Source organism: Camellia sinensis, chromosome 10 (assembly GCF_055761805.1).
Source record: "Camellia sinensis isolate YWXY chromosome 10, ASM5576180v1, whole genome shotgun sequence".
Lineage (NCBI taxonomy): Eukaryota > Viridiplantae > Streptophyta > Magnoliopsida > Ericales > Theaceae > Camellia > Camellia sinensis.
Window position 1 is genome coordinate 132,978,486 of NC_138970.1, and position 9,741 is coordinate 132,988,226.

The 9,741-nt window shown below is 35.5% G+C and overlaps 1 long non-coding RNA gene across 1 annotated transcript; it reads right to left on the reverse strand.

The window, feature by feature from the left end:
- Positions 1-3,942: 3,942 nt before the first annotated feature.
- LOC114307301 (uncharacterized) lies at positions 3,943-4,879 on the reverse strand. The gene is made up of 2 exons (XR_003645045.2): positions 4,748-4,879; positions 3,943-4,426 (listed from the first exon to the last, which is right to left on the reverse strand). It is a non-coding gene; the product is annotated as an uncharacterized LOC114307301 (long non-coding RNA).
- Between the last annotated feature and the right edge of the window lie 4,862 nt (positions 4,880-9,741).

A 9,741-nucleotide genomic window follows, 5' to 3' on the forward strand; every position in this document is an offset into this window, starting at 1 on the left:
TTGGCCTGGCCAACTCCCTCTTGAACTGCCGGAATCTCCTCTGGCACAGGCACCTCCTGCCTACCCGGCCTACCACGCCTACCGCGTCCTCGTCCTCGTCCTGACATCCTAATAAAGGAAACAAAGACATTAGCACATTAATAAATGTGCCGAAACTAAACACTCGCGTCCTAATACATTGGACAACAATAATTCATTCCACGTAAGCACATAATCACATAAGCACCTACGAATTTCATTCCCGGATAATGATAGTCCCAATGCGTTACTATAGTTCCGGTTGGAAGCAGCAGTGATCAAGTGCCTTTCCAACAAGACTACAAGAAACTCAAGGGTCCAATCAACATCCTAGAAACTACATTCCATACCCACATAATCACATAAACATGTTATCACATAAGCATATAACATTACACTAAGTCTCTATCAAACGAGACGAACCCAATGTGATACTAATCACTTCCCACGTACCCAAAGTATTCAAACCCGGTACGCTCTGATACCAAGTTGTAACACCCTCAAATTAAACCCATAATGTACATAACATTAACGTGCATTATTAAAAGAAAACGAATCTTTTGAATTATTCATCAGAGTACTTTTATTAAAAGTCATTACATGGAACATCAAAATAAATGCCCTAAGGGCTTACATCTTTCCAAGCTAACACTTGGACACAAAAGAATGAGTTTTAACCCATTTACAAGTTAAGCCCTTGGCTTGAATGTTTACATGTAACCTTATTTAAAATAAATAACTAAAGACAAGTCTTCAAAATCCGCATCCTTCCAAACTAAGTCCTGGGAGGTTGCTTATCACCTGAACCTGAAAATGATGTTCCCATAAAGGGTGAGCCACAGCCCAGTAGAAATATACTAAACCACATATAAGCAATGAATAAAGCAATAGTATCTGACAGATGGTTAACCAAGATAATCAACCACTTCATTTTACAGTCTCATGACACTATTGGCTAAGATACAATTTACTCTCCAATTTTATCAACATGGCTCAGAACCTGGCCAACCTACAACAGTGAATTACATATACCATATTCACATCCTTCCAATATCAACAAACAAATGAGACTCAAGCTCAATTCACAACACTTCATACTTCCAGATTGATACACATTTTAGTGCTATATCAATAAAAACACTTCAATATAATAAGCACACATAAAAGTGATGCTAATGGAGTCCATCCCCTATCTCCTCCCAAACAAAATCCGGTTTAGAGGTCCATCCCCTATCTTCCCCTAAACCGTGGAGTACATCCCCTATCTCCTCCCACACAAAACAATGTATGCAAATGCAATGCTCAATCAATACACGTATTTTCTGTATCAATGCAATAGTCAAAGTAAATGACTTAACCAATGTGATTAGTTTCAGTTATTCCTAATCCACATGCAATGTCTACAACAATCACGACTATCCTCCACCGATAGCCCAAAACAGTTATTTCTAAACAGGAAATAAATGTATCAACTAACATAATTCCAACATTTTCATAGGTGAGTGATTAAACTAACCAACTACACCATTTAATCAATAAATTCATTAATTCCATGAATTCAACTAAATTCCCCAATTTTCCCTGAATTGATTATATAAATTAGTTTATTACAACAACTAGGGTTTTCCCGAAAATTACCAAAGTAACCCAACACATCAAAATACCAAAACTTAGAGCAAAACCTATAATATGGAGTAGGAAATCCCTACCTCAAAGAAAACAACCCAAAAAGGTGAAGAAAGAGATGAATGCCCAAAATACCAAAGTGCTCCAAATCGTCAAATGCTCAGATTAAATGGTAGCCCTTGCCTCACTCTATCTTTTTAATGAAGGATCTAGGGTAGAAACACACCCTAAGTGGATCAAATCTAAGAAAGAAGGTGAGTAGGGAGAGAGAGAAGTCGAACCTAGGGTTTTGAATCAAAAGAATATGAAAAAGACTGATCAAATCCCGCTGCTGTGTATATAAACTGGACAGGCTCGCTCGAGCGAAGACTTGGTCGCTCGAGCGACCAGACACAGAGAAACTACGCTCGAGCCAAGGAAGCCTTGCTCGAGCCAACAACTCAAATGCTCGCTCGAGCGAAAGAAAGCTCGGTCGAGCGAAGAACTCAAACCCTCAGGTCTGAACCCAGACACACGCTCGAGCGAAGGAACTATAGCTCGAGCGAAGGATGAACTAACTCGCTCGAGCGAAGAAAATCTCGCTCGAGCCAAGAATGCTCAGCTACAGGTCCAAATCAAACACTACCTCTCGCTCGAGCGAACAACTACTCGCTCGAGCGAAGAACCAAAAATCTGGACAGCAACTCTTGGTTTCTAAACCCAACCAACCTGAACAAACCTGCCCAACACATCCTATAATTCCAAAAGAGAAAATAAGGAATAACAACAACAACCATTATACAATGACAAAATCTACGGAACAGTCCGGATACAATAATTAAATGGGAAAAAAACCAGGGTCGCTATACACGAGATCCTTCAATTCAGACTCTGTTTGAAAGTATGACCATAATTTTTATTCCGCTGCGTTATACTTTGTTTACATTGGTATCAGAGCGAGTTGATGGATATTTTCGTGTTTCCTTTAATCATGTATATATTTTTATATGTATATGTATACATTATATACATGAATATTTGTAGAGGAGGAAAAAATCTACTTTTATCAGATTAGGAGCATAAATATATTTTTTTATGTTCATTAATGTCTTTTTTATACCATAAATGGTTTTATTTTGGAAAAAGGAGTCCAGCAGTACAAAAATCGGACCAGAAAACACCCTGGAAGGCGGCGCGTGGTCTGCACGCGCCACCTGACGCCGTGAGCCATTTCCATCCACTCCCGCGCGCCAGATGCCCTACTGACGCACCTGCACGCGCCCTCACGCGCGCGCCCTCCGCGCCACGCACACGCGCCGTGCTCTGAGCCGCGGGTTGAGCCGCGCCGAGCCGCTCGTTGAGCCGGGCTCGCTGAGCCGCGCCGTTTTCCTCCGCCGGCTCGGCTGGCTTGGCTACTGATGTATTAGGCGCTGTTTGTTTTGTTTTTAATTCTGAATCACGTTAAATTGCCATAATTAATTCGTTATAGCTTTGTTTTAAGCATGGTTGGTACCGTTAGACTCAGAATTAAATTTTTTATCTTCTGTAAAATTTTGAAAATTTTATGAAAATAAAAAATATTTTTTCCTGAAATAATAATTCATTATTTCTTGTTTAAAATACATCTGGTGTTGCATAAATAATTTTCTGGGGTTGAAATTTTTTTTTTTGTAGACTTCTGAAATGTTTTTCTATTTACTGGAATAATTTTTTTTCAGTTTATCAGTTTCTGGATTTTTTATTTCTAATTTTAATGTGTGTTTATTAGTTATTTAAAATTCCAGAAAATTTCAAAAAAAAAAAATTTCCAGAAAATTTCAAAAGTGATATAGTTTCTGTTATGGCATAATTTGAATATTAAATACAGCATATTATTTTTTTTTTTGCCTAGAGTTTCTAATATGTTGTAATGAGAATAGCATGATTAATTGTTATTTGTTTGAATTCCATTATTAAATGAATCACTACTAAAAAAAACACTTTTTGCGACCGCTATAAACCGTCGCAAATAATAAAAAACAGTCGCAAAAGACTTTTTGCGACGGCCCATGCGATGGCAAATGGGGGTTGCGAATATGGGGGTGGCAAATACTTTTTGCGACGGCAAAGCAACGGTCGCAAATTATTTGCGACCACCTAAACTACTTATGGCGACCCCTATTTTGCCGTCGCAAAAAACAAAGAAAAATACTAACATGATCTTTGGCGACCATCTTGTTACCGTCGCAAAAAATTAAAAATAAAAATAAAAATAAATAAATAAATAAAAATGTAGCGTTAGGCACTCTAGGAATAACAATGACAAGAATTCAGACAGTGTAGCATTTTATAGTTTTATTGAACATTCTATTTGAGTCTCAAAATTTGAGCCATATGTAAAAGTTATTACAACTAAAAACTTGAAAAAAATTCTTTTATGAAAAAAATACAATCCAAAACTGGCCAATCTTCACATCAATTTTCTTGCTCGAGTGTTTCTCCACTCTATCAATGAACTGGCATAACACCTTGTATTCTCCAGTGCAAGAAATGAAAGCAATATGACGAGGGGAAAAGCTCCTTCATTTACACGCATTTGTTCTCCATTCCATAGTAATAAAGAAATACTTAAATCTTGATATGTCTCTCATACTAGAAAAGGCATCCAAGAGTTTTTCAACCTTGAGCCGATTGATAGAAAGGGACCACCGGCATATTATCAGTAGAAGACATAAGAAACTAATTGATGCACCTTCACTTTCTCATCTCAAATATGCTCAGGTGTAAGAGAAATAGGCTTCTCCATAGCAATGAGGCAAAGAATCTGCAGTTGGCAAGAATATATGTCTATTACATCTTAAAGAAAAATGATAAACAAATTGGAGGGACTGTTGTGAATAAATTTATATATCTATCATTTTAATATTATCTACTCTAACTTGATTTCAAGTATTCATCCACAAATACATGCGAATTTTTACAAAAACCAGCTCCAAATCATACTGCATAACTCACTAGGACAGTCTAGCACTTCAATTGTTGCCAATCCAAAGTATATAGGCTTTTTCACACCACCATTTCCGTGTTTAAAAGAAGAGATGACCACTTTTAAGTAGACAGAAGGGATAGACTAACATGTTTATACCTCTTCTGCCAATGATTTGAAGACATGAGAAGGAACAATTCACTCCGGACAATCAACAGCATCCTGCAGCAAAAGGTTTGGTGTTTCAACATATTTGTGGTAGATCTAAACATAAAATGCAGACTTAATATAGCAATAGAACTGTATTTGGTTGATGTCGGTTAATAGTGACAGCCTCCATGCTGCAGTCATGGGCCACTATTTTAGTATGGGCCACCCTGTCTATAGAGCACATTCACAAAAAAAACTTCCAATTTTTAGCAAAAAAAACTTCCACTATTTTAGTTAGGGTTTTCCCTCCCATAACTAAGTTCATGATCAAGATTCCTTGAGAAATTATTGACCCTCATACAAAGTTTGTAATGTTGGCGTTAGATTCCTAGAGAAATTCTCTATCTTGCCCAGTTTTTGTATCATAGCTTTTGGCATGAGATTGGTTGTTTACCAGGAGCCTATTGGATGGAATACTATCTAGCAATCTTGTGATTTACAAAGGATGAAGGTGGTTCCTGGCTTCTAGACTTGGCTTCTCAAAGATGACACTTTCTGTGGCTGATACATTTCAGTCTTCATATTCATCCCTTAGCACAATTATAGATAGACCGATGTCTATAGGCTGGAAAGGCTTTTGCTGATAGGAATCCTATAAAATTTCTGGTATTTCTTCATTCTCTTTGACATCTCCATGAATGTAGGATGATTGCCCTTTCTTAGCCCTAAAAAAACTAAGGAAGGACAAACACCATATTGCACGAAAATTTTTAAGTTGAAGCACTCAGTTTGCTTTAAAAAATGAGCATCTTCTGCTCTGCCTTGCCCCCTTTGCCTTTCTGGTTAGCTAGGAATTCCAATACAGGACGCTGTTTAAGAAGGATTGAGGTATATGTTGCTGGTTTCTTCTGAACATGGATGTGATCATACCTTTCTTTAGGACAATATTCTTTTATGACCTTATTCCTTTCTGGAGATTGAGTTCTAGATTTCTATCCAGGTTGAAATTCTAAATCTTCCTGTTGAACTTCTGAATCTTCCTACTTTGCCTTACCCTTTCCTTTGGCCATCCTTACTACTTGTCTTTTTTAGTATGCAGACTTAAATATTTATAGTTTTTCTACTTCATGAAGGCTATACAAATTGACCATAAGAAAAACACGGGAAGAAAAAAAAGAGTGCATCGAAAGAAAAAATTCATCCCAAATCATCCTCTATATAAGAAAACTCCTTTGACTAAGGAAGTATACAACCATGTGACCCCCAAAATCTAGCAAAATAAAAGGCCTGACTGAAGGCACAAATGTATTATTAGGTGATCCAACTCCTGAAAATCAGATTTGCATATAACTTTCCAAAATAAGTAGAGCCATTTAATAAGTCAAAAGGGCTAATTAATATCCTCGCCACAAGAAATCAGTAGTCAAAATGTTATCACAAACTGCCTTCATATGAGACAAGTTTCCCAAATAATCTTCTTCCACCAAAATTTTATTCAGCCCATCTCCATAAAACAATTTTAAAAAGAACTTCTCAACAACAAAGTGCTTAAATCACAGGTATCTCAAACTTGTTCAATCCATCACAACAAACATAAAACCAACAAAAGCAGATCCATATAAAACAAATCAGAATCATGCAGTCACCCAAGAAATCATGCAATCAAATAACTACATAAATCACTTGCATACAGAACTATCAGTAGTTAAATAACAAAGATTAGGAAAAAAACATGTTTAATGTGTAACTATATATATATATATAGATCAATAATATATATAACAAATAATCAGATTACAGTTTGAAGAAAACCCATTTGCAGTACCAGATTTGGTCCATATGAATTGGTATACATAACTTTCTATGTGCCTAATGTTGTTGACATTTGGTTTTTATTTTTGTTTTTATTATATATATATATATATATTTTTTTTGGGGGGGGGGGGGATAAGTCTGATATTTGGGTTTCTTACATTACTTCAAAGTTAATTTATATACACAATCAGACTAATTTATTGGCTAAGAGCATCAACAGTGAAAAGGCATGCACTACAACATTTGGTTCTCCATTGGAACTTTTTATCTTTGTTAGTTAACAAAACTTGCGTTAATTTTTAATATACACTTCAACATGTTCTCCGAAGTAATCCAACTATTGTTTGTGCACATTAACAAACATTTTTAGCCACACATTTTACAAAAGAATAAGAACTAGAATAAAAGCCTGTCTCCATTAGAAATTATCATATGGTCCAAATATTGTGTGATTGTGTACTCGTTTGATGATATTTTATAATTTATTCATCATATTTCTTGTTTTTCATGCCATATATATTTAGTCTGTTGCTATTGGACAAGCACACAACCAATATGATATTTGATTAGGTTCTACTTGTTAAAAAAAACAAAAGAAGGTTCTAGTTGACTAATCTCTTTGGGCTGTGATGGGTTTGACATGGGCTAATTAATCAGTTTGGTATGGGCTAGACTTGGGATTATGCCCCAAACCACAAACCAAAATGAATTCTGACTAATCCAAATTAGACTTCCCATTCTCTTTCCCCTTAACCCAACTTAAAACACTTCCATACCATTAAATTTTATCACCAGACGTCTGATAGTTTTATTCTAAATAGTGCCTAATTGAGTTTTGTGTTAGGCCAGCATACGCCAAAGCCTAATATAACTCAACTCTAGAGATAAAAATGTGTAGTGGATACAGTGGTTTTAAGCCTATCTCATGAAATGTTTGGAAACTCAATGCGGTGTTAACAATTCAAAAGTCCGAACTTAATTCGGACTAGACCGCAACAGATATACTGAATATAATCCCAATATAATGTTGCAGTAGACCTCTCCTCCATTTTTATTCATGCTATATATTTACTTTTTCCCCACATCTATCTTCACTTTCCTTGGTCTACAACAATAAAATTCAATGCTCAATGCTCAATGCTCATTTTTATATCTTATATATAGGCTTATTATTTCATAGAGAGCTCATATTGGTGGAATTAATTCAGACCAAGAAAACTGCAAATAATAGTGGTAATTAGGACCACATGACCAAACATGTACTAATCTCAGTTTTGCAGTCAAAGAGCTTGGGAATATTTATCTTTATCATCCATAATCGTTTCCCAATCTCAAGAGGAGCAGTTTGTTTTGATCAACCTTGTGATTCAAATTTTTATTTTGATCCTGTATATGACATTATAAATCCATAAAGAGCTCATATCTATGGGATTAATTCAAAAAGGAAAACCCAAACTGATATATATATATATATAATCTAAATAAGTTTTGATATATGTTCAAGTTTGACTCGTGATGTTCTTATAAAAAATGTTGAGGATTATTTGGGGGCCCAGACTAACCAATCACAAATTTTGAAATCTTTAAAATGTGTTATTTTTTAGAATTGAGATACACTGCTGCAATAATATCAGTATCTGCCCAATGAAAGATTGAGATCAACAAAGTCAAATCCGTTCTTCATTTCCAACTCAATAAAAATAAATAATAAAAAAACCGGAGTTATGATTCTTTCTAGAACAGGGCCTGTGTATGAAAAAAATAGGACCTAGTGCACATGATTATTTCTAGAACAGGGCTTGTGAATGAAAAAAATAGGACGATAACAAATTCAACATTTAGATGATAAAGACGATGATAACAATAATGATGGCCTCATTTGGTGTAACTTTTTATAATCCAAAAGTTAATAATCAAAACACAAAAGTTAAAACAACCCTCCTAATTTCCCCATAATAAACTTTTACAGCTATTTTCATCTCATTACAGTATGCATAAGTTGCAACAAATACCGACAGATTTTGAAGAGAAAAAATCACAAGCAGCCTCAAATAAGTTGCACCAAACAAACCATAAAATTGATTTCATAAATTCAAATTAGAATTCCAGAATTTGATCCACAAACAATGAATACAAGCAGACAATGAAATTCAAATCTAGGTTGCAACACTAGCGAAATTAATTCTAAATGTAGAAAAAAATCATTTCAGATTCAAACTCTCTGGATCATAATTCGGATTTGAGTTACAGTAAAATTCACTGATAAATTACTGAACAAAACAGCATCCAGATTCAGCATACTATGACTTATTCAAAGCAATGATCTAATTCTGAATATGAGAAAACCGTAAGTTCAAATTATAATTCTAGAATTCGATCCACAAAAATGAAGATAAGTAGATAGTGAAATTTATATATAGGTTGCTATGATCATCTGTAAATGAAAATCAAAAGCTGAACTGTACCAGTAGAAGCGAGTCCTGCTCGGTTATCTCCGATTCCTTCACTTTCTGTACAACAACCTGATCGATCGAGAAGATTGCAGTGAGATTAGTGGATAAGAAACAAGTTAACGAAGAGATTTCTCTGATCTCACAGAGAAACTGAGACAAGAGAGAGAGAGAGAGAGAGAGCAATTCAGAGCACACTTGATTTCTCGGATCATTACAGAGAAAGTTGAATCGATAAAGATGTGTTTAGGCTTACCGATTATGAAATCTTCAACAGTAGTGGACTTGAGAAAGTTGAATCGATCGACAGATTCGAGCGAGAGATTCGAGCGAGAGAGGCAGTGAGATTTGAGCGAGAGTCGAGCGAGAGACAGATTTTGAGAGGGAGAGAGAGAGAGCCCAGATTTGAGAAATAAGAAAAAAAAAGGGGGGGATTGAGAGGGAGAGAGAGAGAGGCAGGAAAATGAGATGTTTTATTTATTTTTATTTTTGTAAGAACACGATTGGGTCAGGCAAATGAGATGTGTGATGTTTAAAAATGATTTTTTGCGACCGTTAAATAATCAGTCGCAAAAAAATAGACGCAAAAAGTCCTATTTCTAGTAGTGAATATAGCATGAGTTATTTGTAAATTTACATTAAGATGCTATTGTTTGGAATTTATCGTGCTTTGACATGCCATAGTCAGTGGGAGGTTGTTCGGTTGAGAGAAATCTTTGTAGGTTTACTCCTGAAAAC